Source organism: Gallus gallus, chromosome 1, assembly GCF_016699485.2.
Source record: "Gallus gallus isolate bGalGal1 chromosome 1, bGalGal1.mat.broiler.GRCg7b, whole genome shotgun sequence".
Taxonomy (NCBI): Eukaryota; Metazoa; Chordata; class Aves; order Galliformes; family Phasianidae; genus Gallus; species Gallus gallus.
This window is the reverse complement of record NC_052532.1, coordinates 51629148-51647076: the sequence shown is the minus strand read 5'-3', so window position 1 is coordinate 51647076 and position 17929 is coordinate 51629148. Positions and strand designations below refer to the sequence as shown.

Here is a 17929-nt window from a genome sequence, read left to right as displayed (position 1 = left end):
TAGTCCTGCCCATGATGGGTGGCAGAAATAATTTTTTTTCAGTGCAGGCCATGATCAAGATGCAGTTATCTCTAACGTAAGTTGTTCAGGAGGTGCTTCCCACTGGCATCAGTGAGCTCGGTTTGTGCAACATTGGTTGTTCCTACAAAATCTCCAGTCTGGACCCCATTGGGCAAGGTGCTGTGGAAGCCTAAACAATTTACAACCTGAGCTCACCTAGGAGAGGTGGAGGACTGTAAATGAAGAGATACAGAGATAAATGAAGAGATATATATGGGCATAATAATTGGACTCTAACCTCAGTGTATGAATTCTCTTTATGTGGAATTGCTTCTTCAGGGAAAATAAACCTTTGAAGATGCCTCCATTTTTTTTTACTCTATCAAGCAATAACAACAAAAGAAAAGCACAAGTGAGAACTATTTGCTGTTTTGTACTCCACCTGGGGACACTTTTCTTGATTTTTAAATGTTTTTCTGGCAAGGGGAAACATTTTATGAAGGGCTGTGAATCACATTCATCTGGAGTATATTCTAAAGTTACAACATATATTTTCAGTTTCAGGATGCAAACCCAACAGTTCTTAGGCTGCTGTGACACAATGAAAATTATCTTTCAGGAAAGGCAGGTATTGCAACAGTGAGATTTGATTCTTCTAGCTTGATTAATTGATCCTAGAAGGAAGGAAAGATAATTGAGTTGTGTGTGGGATAAGAATATTTAAAAATATTTTGCTAATGCCAGCATCATTGTGATGCCAGGTTCTGTGATAAGTTGGAAATTCTCCAGGAGCTTTAGATAATTTCAGAAGAGGAAGCTTTACTGAATCAAAGATGACAAGTGTTAATTCAATCAATTTGAATTTCTCTCTCTTATTTAATTGTATTGCATTTCCTTTAGAGGCCTTTGAATTTTGCATGTACTGCAGTAGTGGGGAAAGCAGTATTGCATTTCAGGTGGGCTCCTTTAATCCTCGTGTTGATAAAGCTTCCTCTGTGCCCTCGCTCAGAGCAGGTGAAGCTTAGTACTCAATCACATCATAAAGCAGCTGACTCTCATGGATCTGAATGTTTCAGCCAAATGATGTGTTGCCTATGGAGCAGTACGATTCAGCAGTGCTCTGCTGGCTACGTTCAGTGATGCAGAGTTTGCATTACTCTTTCACACATTATATACTTTTAATGTGTACCACAATCACATTCCGGTTTAGAGATACCAGCATCTCGTGGTTATCAGCTGGATGCTGTATTTCCATTGGTAGCCAGCAGAAGAACATTTCACTCTTCCCTACTTCTGGCAGCTTAGAGTGGATAAGGACAGTAGGATGGTCTTTTTGACTACTGGAGTATGACTTCCATTTCTGTCTGACTTGTTGGAGCGAGAGCAAGAGCAAGGCTGGCCATTATGATTCCTCTGAGTAATTCAGCCATAAGAGACCTATCCTGATTAGCGGAAATCCTTCCTTAAACCCTTTCTTATCCATTTATTTAGTTCCTGCTAATGCTTATTTACAAAGAGAGAAGCAGACTTATGACCTTGTTGGACAGATGTTTGTTACATGTCAAGTATTTCAGTAATTAAAACTCTTCTTATTTTTTAAGGATAAGAAGAACACAAGTAAAAACTGATCCTTCTAGGTTATTAGTACAGATCTGACTGAAACTGAAAGATGTGGAGCATTGTGGCCACAGGCCACTTGACAACTGAGAGTTCACCTACATGAAACAATAGAATTTAGGGAGAATGTTTGTTTGACAGCAGTTTTCATCTTAGTCAGGCTTGTTCAGGAGAAAAATAGGACTGGACTTCCCCTTTGATATACATACACACTGCAGTGTTAACTGGGACTCTCATCCATCCTCACTTCTTTTTCTCAGTCCATACATAAACAAATGTGATCTGAATAATAAGGTGCCCCAAGTCCATACCTGCCAATGTACCTGAAATTCTCAATATTAGCATCATAATGCTAACATTATATATATTATATAACATCATAACCAGTGCTTTAAAAAGTGAGCTTGTCCTGCTGCTGTCTTCTATCTAGTACATGTAAGCCGTATGGCATCCTTTATTGGAAAACATATTCCAAAATTCAGAGTTTTCATTGATAAAAAATGTTTCTTAGTTGCCAGTTAACTTTTCTCATACATTTTTAGATCATCAATCCCTCATATAACTCTCTGGATTAATCTATTTTTTTTTTTTTCACTGTCTTATTGGTGTTTATGCCTTCCATTTGGTTTTACGGTTATAATATCCTCTAGTCCTTGCATTAGTCAGGCTATAGCCTGTGTGCAGAATTACCTGTTTTACATCTTTCCTCGCAGATAAGTCTCTCTATGCCTGTAATGACTTTTTTTTCTTGCTTGTTTTGGCGTTCTCCCAGTTTTGTTGACATTTTGGTGATAGGTATCTGTTATAGTTTCTAAGCTGTTCCTGGGATATAAGCCAGGAATGATAAATCTGCTTCAGTTTGCTGCAGTCCAAGACAGGTGTACATCTATCCACACTGCATTTAGGTTTGGAAACAACGATTTTAAATCTTAAAGAAAACCCAACACATATATATGTATATACAGTAGGCCTGCAGCATTTTTTCACTTAAAAACATCTTGAAGCATTTTATAGCCATTACTCACAACGTAGGAACCTCTACTGCAAAGCTCAATGCTGACCTCACCTATGTGTCCACCTAGAGGCAGGATAGGAACCATTATGATGGCATTATTTTCTTTGATGTTAGTGTGTGTATGTTTTTTTCCTTCTTGCTTCTTCCTACAATATGCTATGTATACGGTCCTCTTCCATATTAACTTTAAATAACAGAAGAGAGAAATATTGCCCTGCTATTTTGTTAACTGAAATGAGAAACTTTAACTGCTCCATATTGCTGTAAACCATAAAACACTGGGATTCTAATGCATCAAAATGTTGTACCCAAAGTCTTTTGGAGACACAGGAGTGAATATTAATTTGAATTACTATAACATATTTGGGAATTATTAGGAAGATAAAACATCAGCACCCACATTAGAAGTTGTTCAGAACTGTACAGTAAAACTGGGAAAAAAATTCACCAGGTTGGTGAGTACAACTTCCAATTTTTTCCAATGATAGTAGTAAAAAAAAAAGTATATAGGATATATAGTAAGGATGTGACACCTATCACACTTAGTCTGCCAAACAGTTTCCCAAGAAGGTTGTGATAATGAGAGCTTCAGTGCATGGGAGAGGGGAATAGGCAGATTCATGAAAGAGAGCTCCACTGAGAGTTACCAAACTTATATGGGCCACATCCAGCCTGGGAAGTTCCTAAGATAAAGTGGTTGGAATCTGGGATGGGAGTTGGGAAAAGTGTCACAATATGTTTCCCTTGTGCTTATCTGCCTCCAAAGGCTTTTGTATGTGTCCACTGCTGGGGACAGGATTCTGGACTGGAGGGAACTTTTCTTTTTTAAGTGATCCAATGTGGTGGCTCTTATTTTCCTTGGTGTAGTTTATGATAACCACACGTGTGAAAAATGGAACAGTCAAGTGGAGACAATTTATGTAAAAAATACATCAGTTAAAAGAACGACCGACTACCCATAGGGAAAAAAGTCTTTTTCCTCACTAATATAAACCAGGAAACTTCAGTCCTTGTTTGCTGTGACTTTTTTGCTCAGATGCTGCTCTTCACTTCAAAAATAGGTTCTTTAGGCTGCATATAGGCATGCTAGTTCAATTGTACCTATATTTTACACTACTGCTCTGTGATTGAGAATACTAGTTGTTTTGTATGTACTAATTATTGTTTTCTCCTGCCATGTGGATTATATCAGATTGATGAGATGCTCCACCCATGGAGGCACTCAAGACCAGGTTGGATAGGGCCCTGGGCAGCCTGAGCTGGCGGGTGGCAGCCCTTGCCCATGGCAGGGGGTTGGAACTGGATGACCTTTGATGTCTCTTTCAACCCCAGCCATTCTGTGATCCTATGATTCTGGCTTTTTAGGTTCCATTACTTCCTAATAATCCATGCAATTGACTATTTTTGGTTTGCCTGATAGAAGGTCATATTCCTCGGATCAAGATTTAATAGTTCTGTTTTTCAGTGTGACTCCTCTGGTAATTGGCTCAAAAGCTGAAAATAGCAAACAGCTGCAAGAGATACCCCCAGAGGCCAGAAGCAGGTCACTAATAGCCCATGCCACCAGAGAGTTTTGGGAAATCTGCAGCTTGCATTGCAAATAATGTGGAAAAGAATGTGAAATATCTTGAGCACTATGACCCAAAGGAGATAATCCAAATGGAAATCAGCGATAGGTGTTTCTGTGCAAACCCCTGGTGAGAGTTAGGCTCAGATTACCAAACACAAAAAAAAGCTAGTGCTGGAAAAAAGAGGTCTGTGTATCATAACACCTTCTAGCAACTCTTAAATGGATACTTATAGCAGGAAAAAAAGCTGTTAGTCCCAGTGGGAAACCTTGACCGTGGGTTAAGAGAATGGAAACAGTTGGTTTTCTTTACAAGACACTCGTGGGTATCAGCCATTTGTCATAATTGACACTCCAGTGGTGTTCACACTGAGATAGATAAGCCCATGTAATTATTACCACAGGGGTTATATTCTAGGAAAACAGGCCCAGCAGAAAGACGGCTTCATTACTTATTCCCATTTGTATTAGGCTGCTGGAAGGGGAGCAGTCAAAGCATATAGATCAGGGTAGGTAGCTTTTGGGGAAATGAGACCTCTGTTTTAGCAGCTGGAATCCCATGGTAAGCCAAATTCTGTTAGTTATTCTCTAATCTGCTGTGCCTTTTTTCCCCCTTATGCTTTTATAATTTGTTTCAGAGCTGTTAGCGCACAGTGCAATGGATTTAAAAGTCAGAAGTTTGTAAAGGACTCAAATGTTTCTGGGTAAGCGGTGAGTGGGAAGAATTCCATGGCAGTCGTGCTTGAATGGGGCTTTCCCTGCCAACCTCCAGGTAGAAAGTTCCCAGTAGGAAAGTCTATAACTAGCCTCAGTACTGAGCGGGGTTATATCAGCTCTTTGTTCATTATCAATATTTCATTAGAAAACAATTCTTCCATTTATAGGATTGGTAAATCTTCTCAGGCTCAGGTAACAATTTAAATCCCTCCAAGGAGAATACCAGCAAATAAAAGTCATTATTCTGTAATATTGTTTGGTCATCCTAATGAAATGAGTTCAACGGTCCCAGTTTGGTTGTTAATAGATGAACACAAAATAAACACGCTGTCACCAAAAGAATATCTCCATGTAGTTTCCAGACTGAATCAAACCCAACCACCCAATTCCCCTGCACTTTCTCTCCTTCATCAATTTGGGTTGCTGTTCTCTTTGGCCGAATCTGGGATTCCCTTGGGTGAATGTCAAATTCGGAATTTGAATTTATCTTCTGTAATACACTCATCCTCTCATCTTCTGGGGAGGATGTTTATCAAGGACTCTCTAACATTTTCTTAAGGGTAATGGCACCTTCCCTGCCATTACTGGTGGACCACAATTTCTTACAATTCCCTTTTAAACACTACTTTTTATAATAAGCTCATCGTCTTGTTGGTATTTCCCTGTAGAGGGATTTCATTTTCTTCTCAGTGATGTGAAAAAAAAAGTTTGTTTTCGTGATTTACAGTATTATTTGCAATAAAATAAAATAAAATAGCTTTATTGGGCTAAATCATTTTATAAAAACTGCCGTTGTCTTTTTTAAAATATTATTATTCTGCACATCTGAATTATTTCTCAATACGGGCATACGTTCTTTTCCTTAGACATTGGTATTCTTTCTCCTTCCTAAAGCAGTTCAGAGTGGCTGTTTCTTATGTAAATCACCTTACTATAAGGCCTTTTTGCACCTCACCTTTCAGAACATCGTGAATCTTCCTTGTCCAGGTAAAAGCAATTTTGTAATTCAGAAGTAGAGCATCAAATGTAACATGTGGTACAGATCTGAATGATATGCAGTGGAGCTTCAAGCTTGTGCTGGGGCATTTTCACAGTCATTTGTAGGAAGCAGTATCTCCCAGAACCTTTGGGTTTTGATCTCAGCAGGACAGGGAAGCTGCTGTCTTGAAGAAGAGTGAGATAGTTTGAGTAAAGCGTTCATTAATACCTTGCTTTTCGACAAAGCAGAGGCTTGCAAGATACAAGCGATGTGATTTTTGTCAGCGTATTGCCTCTTTGAAAAGCATCACCTCTGTTATTTTCCTGCACTTCTGCTGACATTTCTACCCTCTACCTTTTGAAAAAGAAAACAAGTACAAAGCATACAAAAAATCTCTGAGCTAGCATACCTCATGTACTTTCATACATTTCCTTTACTGCTGTCTGACTGCCTTGGATCCTTGTCTCCTTTTCTTTATTGTTGCTCTGGATCTCAACTGTGAGCAGTACAGCCCATGGTAGTTTCACTTGGGTGGAGCACAGGGATCTTCCCTTCCGCAGAGGGGATCTGTTTGTTACATGACTACTTGTGTGCTACTTGAGTTCACAACGTGTACTGCACAGAATATAGAATCATAGGCTCATTAAGGCTGGAAAAGACCTCCAAGTTCACCTGGTCCAACCACCAGCCCATCCCCACTGTGCCCACTGACCATGTCTCCAGTGCCACATCCACACGGCTCTGGAACACCTCCAGGGACGGTGACTGCACCACCTCCCTGGGCAGAGAGGTCTCCTGTCAACTCGGTTTCACTTGCCTTTTCTTAATGGAGCTGGATTTCTTGCTCGTTATTAGTATTATTCATGAGCATGTATATTATAATAGCGCTTAAAGCAGTAATCTCAAGAGGCAGGGGAAGGAAAGCAGCTCTTCTCTCAGGAGAGAGAAAGTTTGCTAATGCCCTGTGAGGGAATGACAGATGATTTCTCTCTCAGGTTACACACGCTCTAAATCCTCTTCACCATTTCTCTCCAGCAATGGGGAGACCAGATGCTACTGTAACAGTGCAGAGCTTGTGCGAGTCCCTTACAAGGACCTTTTATTACTGCGATGAGTAAAAACAAGCGGCTTACATGGCTGTTCCCTATTTTTAGAGATGTTTACGTTTCTGAAGGACATATTTGGTCCCCTTACATGGCTTTGGCTAGTTTTCCATCGTTGACTTTACTTTGATTTTTTTCTTTTCTTTTAGTGTGATATGGGAGGATGAAGGTGGGAGAAAGCTAACGTCTGTTTCTCGGCGCTGTTGTGTTGGAATTTGTTAACCTGACATTTTGTGCGCTGTGATGTGCCCAATTCCCTTCCTAGCTGTTCCTAGTAGCCATGGGGATACAGACAGCAGAAATCACACCTCTCACACACACTTTCTGCACTGAAAAGAAAAACTGGTGAAAATGATAGACAAATGATTGTGGAAACAAATCTTTGATGTGACCTCAGATAAAAATGCTACAAGGTTTTTGAAGATGAAATTTGTCTTCATTTCACCACTGTACTGTAAGCCAGTATGCAATAACTACTTTTACACCCAGAGAGCGGTAGCCTTAACTCAGTTGCCTTTTTAGGACCTGAGCCATCTTCAACATTTGTCATTGGAACTCCTTCTGGTGCTTTCCTTGGAGATATGACCAGACCTCTCTTCCAGAAACTTTTATAGAAATTTCAGTCAGATAGGGATCGATTAGTAGCCCTGAATAATTACTTGGTGGAGAGAAGGCTGATCTGTTAGGAACTTGATTGAGGCTGTTGGTCAATGTTGATACTGATCTCTCTCTCTTTTTTTTTTTTCCTCAGGATTTTGAGAACTCCTGATAGTTTATATCACAATTACTGTCCTACGGGTGAAAAGTTGCTATCTTATACCTTTTCCTCTTAAACATTCTATTTTATTTTCTATGTCTTTTTATATTTTCTCAAAAAGATTAAGATTTTTTGTCCCTTTCCATGTTTTGTTGGCTTTTATTTTCTTTTTTCTTTTTTCTTTTTTTTTTCCTAATTGTAAGGATACATAATAGTCTGTCTTCCAGTAGAGAAGCACACAGTTCTGGAATCATAGGGGAATATGATATAGTATCATCAAAACGAACCAGTTATTGACGTTGACGTGCAAATTATTTGAGACTAAGTATTTTACTACTCATCTTAAAGAGCAGGATAGAGAGCCGAGGGGTATCTGTTCTGATAAATGCTTACAGTGTGAGAGCAGCAAGCAAGGGAATGATTGATTGGGTGAGGACAAGGTCTGGGGAACAGATACACACATGTACACAGAAGCGTACACACACATAGATAAATACTGGTTCACCATGAGTGTGGGCTGGAATAGAGGTCTCATGTGTGCATGCAGCCTTAGTGTGCATACACATGCCTTCTCCACACATGATGTACACACTTCTAGAGGAAAGTGTGCACCTGTGCGTGTATATGCACATGTGTCCATGCACACATCTGATACAGACGTAAATGACAGACTGTTTCAGTAGTTCATTTCTTGCTTTTATAAAATCAGGAAATGGTGGTGATCTTGAAAGATCTGAGGAAGCTTTGAGAAACCTTTGGAGAAAAGCGTGATTCTTCCGACTCTTGTTAAGTAGAACATTTGGAGCTGTCTGCTCCACCTCCCCTACCAGAAGTGCATCTGATACACTGTACAGAGATTTCAAAGTTTAATTTAGCTTAACTCTTGGCTGCAATCAACTGCTGATAAATTTAGTTGGGGGATTAGGGAACCTAAAAGGCTAATAGCTCCTTAAAAGGAGCCTGAAGACGAGAGAGCAAAACAAAAACATCTGCTAAAAATCTCCCTTAAACGGTGGCAAACCACGCACTGCGTACATAAAGTCATTGTTTTACAGAAGTAAATGTGTGGTTTTCAGGGGAGAAGGGGTTTTTGTAGGTGCAGACGCTTGGAGGAAGAAATCCAAAGGTGCAACTATTTATGTGTTGTTACTTTCACGAAGCCAGGGAGGTGATATCCTGATTGGAATCAATAGCATGTAGCAAATACCCTTCTGTAGCTCTAGATACTTGGCTATCCCAGAAGAAAAAGCTGTTGGTAACTTGCTGTGCCTACTACATCTTATGTGTAGACTATCGTGTTTAGATAAGGTCTTTGCACTTCTGTGGCAGTATTAATTCAATTGAGAATTCATAAGCGTGTCTTCTTGACACTTTCAACAGATAGTAAAGGGGATGCATTGACCAGTATTTCCTATGTGCAGTCAAAAAAGAAGACTCAAACCAAATCAACTGATGAAAATTTGGTCAGTTATTTACTTGGAGAATAGCCTCATTAGGAAAGATTAGAAGTTTCTTTTCCCAGGTGCTCCTTCCTCATTTGTTTTCATATTGCACCATTTTTTGTAGATTCAGCTGTAACCAGGGCCCTTCGTAAGTATTGCACTTCCAGAGTCTCACAGAGAGAAACAACTCTTGTGCCAAAGACACTGTGATCATGTACAGTCCTATGCATATGCTTTACTTTTCAACTGTGAATAGTTTCTCTGAAACCTGATTTGGGATTTAAATGGGAATGGTCAGAAACTATTTGCCTCTCCCCTCCTTCTTCTGCTATTTCAGCTATGTTTTCAGTTTTTCCATTGTCCAATGCCCCAGGAACAGACTTATGTAAGAAAAGGTTAAAAAAAAAAAGTGTTTGAATAATTATTATTCAAATTAAGATGGAGTAATAATTCGATAAAAATTAAATCTGCTTAAAAAGAAATGTTCCTTCACACAGAGTTTAATTATCTTGTGAGTTTAGCAGCTGGATGGCTATTATTCCAACAAAGCGTTCATTGAGATTTGAAAAAGGATTATATGTAAAAGTAGCATATCTGCTGTTAGCCTATCTAAGCCTTGTAGGCTTTGAAAGCATCAGTCAAACATCAGTAGGACTAAGTATGGGAACTATGCTGGCTGAGGCTGCTAAATGTGTTCTGTGATTTTTTTTTCCTGCATCATATAGATTAAGGCACTTTTGGAAAGAAGGGACTCAAAGTAGGATTACAGGTCTACTCTTAGGAATCAAAAGATGGATTCAAGAGTGAGAGAAGCTAAGCATTTTATTAGAACAAAACTTTCTGACGTTCATAAACTCTTTGCAGAGTTACATCGTGACAGAGGTGGACTGGTAAGTATTACATCTGGCATGCAAATATATGTGAACAGTGTCATTTCTGATTGGACTGTGGATGTAAGAATCCAATTTCAAGCTGCATAAATTTTTCTGCATCCTTTTTTTTTTTTTTTTTTTTCAGTATGTCAGACATGTAGCCAGGCATGCTAGATTTATTTATATGATTTTATTTCTTTTAGTAAGTATCTTGATGTCTAAAGGCCACAGCACTGACAAGAATAAAGATACTTACTAGTAGGAGCCAAACTACTATGACAAAAGAGTATCTGAAGAACGACATTTATTACTGATATAATTGGTGCAGGTTTAGTGCTTGTGCAGTGCATGTGTTTTGCCTCTATGCATTTTCACAATGGCTATCTTCCACTCCTCCTCCAGTTGCAAGCGGGTTTCTATCCAGATAGTCAATATTTCTGTTTTTAGGATCACAGAATGGTTTGATTTGGAAGGGATGTTTAAGGTCATCTAGTTACAAACCCCCACTATAGGCAGGAACACCTCCCACCAGGTTGCTCAAAGCCCTGTCTTCAAAACAAGCAATAGTATTCCATGTAAAGCCTTGTAAGCATTTAGTAGTGAAGAAAAATAATTTCTCATGACCTACTGGCTATCTTTTTGATAATTAATTAAGCTAGTCTTGTAAGATCTTCATCACCACAAATCATGACTGCTGACTAGTGCTCAGTCCACTCTCTCCTTCAGGCCCCCCCAGGTCCAATTCTACAGGGCCGCTACTTGGCCAGCTGCTCCCCACATTCTTTCTAACCTGAGTGCAGGACTTTACCTTTGCTGAATTTCATGGTTTTGCTGTTGCTATTGCTCCAGCTTGCTTAGGTCCCTTTGACAGGTGGCTGTGCCCTCCTGTAGGCCAACAGAATGCTGCAAAAAAGTGCTTCCATCCAGTCAGGCAGGAAACAATATACAGATCCAAATAACTGGAGGAAATGCTAAAACAACCAAACACAAGGGCAGGCATCTTTGACACACCCCTTTTGTTGGTCAGAAAAATGACCTCTTAGTGGTTCTCTTTTCCTAAAAGTGCTCCTCTTAAAATAGCCCTTTTCCAGTGTGGAATACAAAGAAAATGCAGGAAATCAAAATAGAGAACAGTAAGAATAATGGCAACAAACAGAAAACAAGAGAATGAGAACATAATTCAGGACTGGTTTTAGACTCTTTCTAAAGAACAAACCAATAACTAAAATATGAGAAGAAAAATTATGAAGGTATATGAAAGAAGAGGAAAATGAAAGGATTTGAGCAAAGCTGGCCAGCATAATTGCTAGTATCACAGAGCTGAAGGAGGTATGCTAGGCAGCCATGCTGGCAGGCAGTGGAAAAGGGCTCTGATCTGTTGGCTTTTATAACAGGAAGGTCTTGGCAAAGAGCATTGTCACCTCAGGGTACCTGAGGCAGATTTTTAGGTGACAAGAGAGCATATCTCAAGCAGAAATCATCCAAGGAAGGAAAGGGAACGGTTCTTATTCCTCAGTTTTCTCTTCCTTTCTCCTAATATAAATCATCCTGGCTTATCTAAGAGAAATAATTTATTATCAGCCTGCTGGCTGGTCAGCTTCAGGTCTCCCATAAATTAGACAGACACATGTGGGTCAAGTGCCGAAATGCAAAGCTTGTCTTCAGAGGAGGGATGGATTCTTCTCAATCCTTCTTTACCTCTGAGTGTTCTTACACATCTCTATTTACTGCCTTTACAAATTTATGTTCCTTTTTCTGCCCACTACCCACTACCCTTACTTGTCTTCTTTTTATTCAGCAAACATGTTGACAGCTACATCAGAGCAGTATATCAAATGAGCTGACTTCTACGCCTTATCTTTTGCTTATTCCACACTCTACAAATGGAATAAAGGACTATGTTCCTCTTCTCAGTCTTTCCTTCTTTGTTCTCTCGTCCTCTTCACACTGAGAGGAGCTACAAATAAAGTAGTAATAAAGTAGTCTGGATATCAAAGCTCATTATTCTCTATTGCAGCTGGACACCAGTAAATGTCTCATCTCTTTTAAAATTCTCAAGAAAAAATTTCTTTAGTCTCAGCTGTAACTCTGGACTATGATAGCACTTGCTGTACAGCAAGGTCTGCCTTCTTTTTTCTTGAGACCAGGTCTGCAGTTAATACTGCAGGTCAGTATAACTATACCAGAAGAAGCGTTTAGTGGGGAGGATATTGTACCATCCAAAGAAGTCTTTAGGCAATGCAGTTTATTTTGTTCTAACAGAAAGTGTTTGCAGTAGAAGTGATAATTACATTTTTTTTCCTATTTAACCTTTAGTTTAAATCGTTTACCTGACTGTTGGTTGATACAGTCAAGACATTTAAAAATGGATGTGGGAGAAAAGAACGGTGTGGGATATTCTCCTTCTGATATTGCCAGCATCAGAGTAGAAAGAAGCAGTATTGAAAATGAGTCTAATTCAATACTTTCTGTACTGTGGAAAGGGATGACTCCACTAAAAAGCTTCAGCAAAAGTTGGTCCAGTTGGTTGGAAGCACAAAAGGGTGTCTGGCACAAAGCTTTTCTACTCAGTTAATGGGAACATGTCCAGTTCCAATTCCTTTTTGAGTATGATCAGGCCAGGTTTTGAGGGCTATTTGACCATTTTGATTTTGATAGAATCTTGTATAATTCAGACTCTTGTCTTTGAGATACACAGACATCAGCTGGGGTGGGGAAAAGGAGACATTAGCTTCTCTTTAAAACCTTTGATTATAACCTTGCAGAAATTGGTTCTTATTCTGTCTCATTGTGGAATTAAAAAAGCCTCACAGCCAACAGTCTGATTGAATATAACAGCAACTTCATAGGATTTAACATAGGGAAAAAAAGGGGAGAAGAGAGAGCCTTGAGTTGACTTTTTGGAATTGCTGGCAGACCTACTGGATCAATCTGTTGACAAACAGCACAGGGAGAGATGGTGAAAGATCCCTGGTATATCCAAGAGCCAAAAATTAGCCAAACACCTCTGAGAAGCTTGTTGCTTGTCTGGCTCATTTCCACCTCCCTTCCCCCATTTCTCTGCAGCAGAAGTGGTGTTGGAAGGTGCGTACCCTGGTTGGCAGGCTGTCGGAGGAGACTGGCCTCAAATTACACAGCATGAGAACTCTGTGCATAAAATTAGCAGCAGAGTTCTGTGTATTAGGCGCCAGGGAAAAATGTCACATTCAGCAGAACTCAGAGGCGAGAGGTGGAACAGAAAGAACTGGAACAGGACATCATATCCCCCGCCACTTTTGAGTGTTTTGCAGCAGACTGAACCAAGAGTGTCCCAACCAGACAGCTTGGAACAAAATTGTTCAGAGAGTAAATAAATTCTATTGTATTTTGTGGTAACAAGATCAATTTTTCCTTTTTTCTCCTTTGCTTACTCTTTTTCCTTTTATCTACAATGTCTTACTTTGTATTTTTTCACAAGGAGATCACTCTTCACTCGAAGAAGAGCTGCTGACATTTGGTTTTCTGCCCTCCTTTCCACTCGCCTGTGATCTGATTCCTAGTGAGAAACCCACTGTGGAGGCAATAAATCCCAATTCTATGGCAGATTCTACAAGCTGTTCGTAGTGGAATCTGGCAAACTAAATGAAGGGCTGGCAAACAGGGCAAAGGCATTAAGGCAGAGAGACACAGCTCTTCAAGGACTGGATTCTTCAGATGCTATCTCAGTAGCAGGTATGTCATTCAGAAAAACCATTGCAGAAAAGGTCACGGCTGAGGTTGTGTTTTGGCTCCTTCCTTACATCATAAAACCAGGAAATTTTTTTGCTGTGCCAGTCTTAGATTGCACTGAAGCACGTGTGGTGGAGGCTGCGTTTCCATCTGTATTTAGAGGTGAACTGCCAAGAGATGTGAGGCGTAGGTGTGCCTTTGCCTCACTGTTTGGAGATGGACATAGGTCACTCCAAAAGTAATGCTTCCTATTTATTTCCATGGAAACTGCTACAGCTACAAAGAGCACAATGACACTATTTGATAATGCAAATTCTCAGCTACAAAACACTGTTTTTCAATATAGTCACCACCATGAGCAATTCATTTTTGCCAGTGATGAACAAGAGCAATGAACAAGGGCAATGAACAGAGTTGGTAAAAATTTGCACCAGTGGAGGTGAGCAACTGTCATTGTTGCAACAACTGAAGCACACCACCCACTGCCTCACTGTGCTCACATCCACTGTTTGCTCTCCACAAATGTTCAGCAAGCATCAATAAATGGCAGCATGTGCCATTTTTTCCACATGGAGGAATTCAATGACATGCATTTGCTTCATATGCATTTCCATGGCAGGCGCCATTTTGTCAGGCTGCTGCTCTGCTGCCATCTGTCACATGGCAACAAAATGTAATGTAAAGTTGGGGGGAAGGTTCAACTTCTACTGCCATTTCACCAACATCCGCATGTGACGTTGTGGGCCAGCATCATAAAATAAGAGGCATTACTTTCAGAGCAGCATACATGCATACATTCTCTTTGCAGTCAGAGCATGTTTTTATGAGACAATTCAGTTGGTAGCAATGTCAGTTTGATGCATTCCTCCCCGCTTTTTCTCCATATTTGTGTCTGTACTGTGGTTTAAAAAGAGTTTTTACACCTGAATCCATCGGCGTTACATAGCACAGCCTCACATGTGCCTTCCTGCGGGGCAGGAAGGAGCAAGACTATGTGAGGACAGGGTATTTCCTAAAATACATCACCATGTACTCGTTTCATGAAACCATATCATCCAACAGCCATTACTTTTGTTGGGCTCAGATTACTGAAGCAATCCACAAGCAGGCGGATGCCACTCTTGGGCAGAAAGCTATTCATCATTTCCATTTCTTGTTCTCCTTTTCTGTAGTAGAGCAGGCCCAGTGGCTACTGCTGTTTAACAGATGTGATATTTTAGCAGCTGTATTATTTTGTAATGGATCAGGAATCAATCCCAGGACCTGACACCAGTGCATACATTACTGGCACATTTTTAAGGAATGATATTTTTAAATTTTCAATTTCCATTTGATTTTGAGAGCAGGTGGGCTGCTAAGGATGATAGTTGTGGTTTATCACTTTTCACCTAACTTTGCCAGAAAATTATCTCTCTACTGAGTTTTTCCCCACCTCACTATCTTTTCATGAAAAAAAAAATATTGTCAACCCTATTTTACAGATGACAACGTTGGGGGATAAGGAATAACATAGTAAGCCAGAGGCTGAACAGAAAGCAGTTAATTAAGAGCTCTCTCCTTTAGACCCAGTTTTACGTAACGAGGCAGTGTTCTGCCTCTTGAGGTATGGGATACAAAATCTCCAGCTTTCACACCTGAAACAGACATACTGGCAGCTGGCTTGGGATCAGATTGCTTATTTGTACAGCTACTGGTGGGCTCATCCCACAAGCTCAAGGCATAAAGGCTGAATTAATGGCCATTATTTGAGGCAAGCTCTGGGTGTACACCATGAGGAATACTGGCAGAGCAAAACTTTGACATTTATAGCATCTTGATGCTTATAACCTTCTACATTTGCCACTTGATTTCCTATCGCAATCTCTAATCCCTTTGCCCACCAGTTTTACTGGGGGATATTGTCCCAGTTTATGAACCATAATCTCTCTGTAAGAAGCAGACTGGTTATGTCTGCGTCAGAAAATTGTGCTTCTTTGACTATATCAGTGTAGCTTAAGTAGTACAACTCCCCTAGGGTAACGACAATTATACCAGTGTAAAAGTGCATATCCAAATATAGCTGAGTCCCACATGGGAAGTTACCTTTATACCAGTAATAACTAGGTCCACACTGAGGCACAGATTTATATCCCTAACCTTAGGAACCCGAGGTGACCAAATCGGGAATATAGTTATTTTATAGTTCACATATATTTCAAGGAGCTATATAAAACCTTTAGAGGTGGAGTTGGCCCACTTGAGGTGTGGTTTATTGACCAGAGGTGCATGTCTCTCTTCATTGTCTATTCAGAGAACTTCCACTTAACTAAAAAAAAAAACCATTCATCTGTAGTTTCTAAACTAAGTTAAAGGAATTTAGTCACAGGATTTCATCAGATGGATGGGGAAATTTAACTATTAGGAATGGTGTAGGATGGTTTGGATGCAGCACTCCAAATCCTAGCCCTGGATTTGAGATTTGGGAAAGTGCACTGAAAAAGAAATTGAGTAGATCTTTTGAACTTATGAAACGTGTGAAGCAGAATTTTCTTTGTCTTGAATAGCAATAACTATGACTGACAGTTTTCTGACTCTTTAGAGACGGTAAGGCAGCTAAAACACAGAGAATCTCCTGCCACAAAGGGTCACTGCTGCTTTGCCCTTGGAGCTTCTGGCAGAATGGCTGTAAGCATATAGTTACCTCATGGAGGCATTCTACTTCTGTGCCTGCAATGGCCATTTACCAGATTTTGACACTGGTAGTTAACTGGACTATCAGCCCACCTCCAGCCCGTATGTGTCATACACAGTAGCAGTGACAAAGTCTGACCTATTTCTTCCCTCTTTCTTCCCCTTTCATCCAGGAAGTGACTTGCTAGTTGGTTAAATAATGTTCTGTTCCTGTTTCCAAACTTCCATTTTTCTCGCTTAGCCTAATCTTGGGCATGAGTATCCATCTGAGCTCTGCAATAACAAAAAAACTCCACTGCTCATCAAGAAGTTATTACTGTTACAGTAGGACTTCCTTCAATTCTTGCTTTCTCAAGCAATCATGTATCTGAGAGAAATCCTACCTCTGTTTAAAGATCTATTGTAAAGGCTGAATTGTTTTCCACAGAGAGATGGCTACGGCACCATGAACTAACAGAATCCAGAATGATACTCTTGGGTGCATATTTACAAAATAGCTGATAAAGACTAAAGAAAACCTACGCTTCTGAGGGGTTTTTATCCTTCCATTGTCATTCCCTCATGAGTTGCTTTACTGAAGCAGTTAAGGTGCAAAGTGCGAGATTTAATTATGGGATTTGATTTGATATCCCAAGAACAATTTCATTTAAAAAAAAGGCCACTGCTTCTTTAGTATTTGACTCTGTGATACATATTTGTCTTGAGTAGTAATTTCTACTATAAACGGCATGATCAAACTCATTGCCACAGAAGAGTGGTGTGTTGACCTTTACATTTCTTTGCTTTGAGATGGATTGTTTAGTTTTGTTATGTCAGCACAGCATGACCACAGTCTTTTTCTGCAAATTTCTACTTTTCACCTAGATAGGCAGTCATGGAAACTGTAACCAGCTTTAAATCAAAGCATATTTCCTAAACTCCACATATCTGTTTTCCTGTGCTTTCTTCCTCCCAGTTCAAAGTGGTCTCAGCCAATATGGATTGAGCCATTTCCTGATGAAGAATATAAAAACAACCCAATTGGTTTCTTTTCAAGAAGTTCAGACAGAAATGTAGGATACCACCACCTTTTTATTTTTATTATTTTTATTTTTAATGATTTCTTTTTCAGCTATCTTCAAAGCATATATCCAAGAAAGAGAATATTGTTACTGACCACTGGAACAGTCTGCCTCCTAAGGATTTAGTATCACTACCTGCAAAAGAACACCGACAGTCACAAGGCAGACATAACACACTTATTTTATGTAACTTTTATAAAAACATTTTGCAGAGCCCTAATTCAGTTATTGGCACAGGCTGTACACGGAGGTGGTGGAGTCACTGTCCCTGGAGGTGTTCCAGAGCCGTGTGGATGTGGCACTGAGGGACGTGGTCAGTGGGCATGGTGGGGATGGGCTGGTGGTTGGACCAGGTGATCCTACTGGTCTTTTCCAATGATTTTATAGATCTTTTAATGATTCTCTGATTCCATTGTTAGTG

General features: G+C 39.9%; 1 protein-coding gene across 5 annotated transcripts in view; it reads left to right on the top strand.

Moving 5' to 3' along the window:
* Positions 1–17929, top strand: part of NCF4 (neutrophil cytosolic factor 4) — a 34052-nt gene that overhangs the window by 3348 nt on the left and 12775 nt on the right. For 2 of the 5 annotated variants that reach the window (XM_040696723.2, XM_040696709.2), the window contains exons 2-3: positions 9923–10087; positions 13527–13780. The exons of 2 other annotated variants lie outside the window; for them this stretch is intronic. The gene's annotated coding sequence lies outside the window, so the exon portion shown is untranslated. The remainder of the gene's footprint in view (positions 1–9922; positions 10088–13526; positions 13781–17929) is intronic. One more of the 5 variants, XM_040696718.2, reaches the window with a different exon arrangement.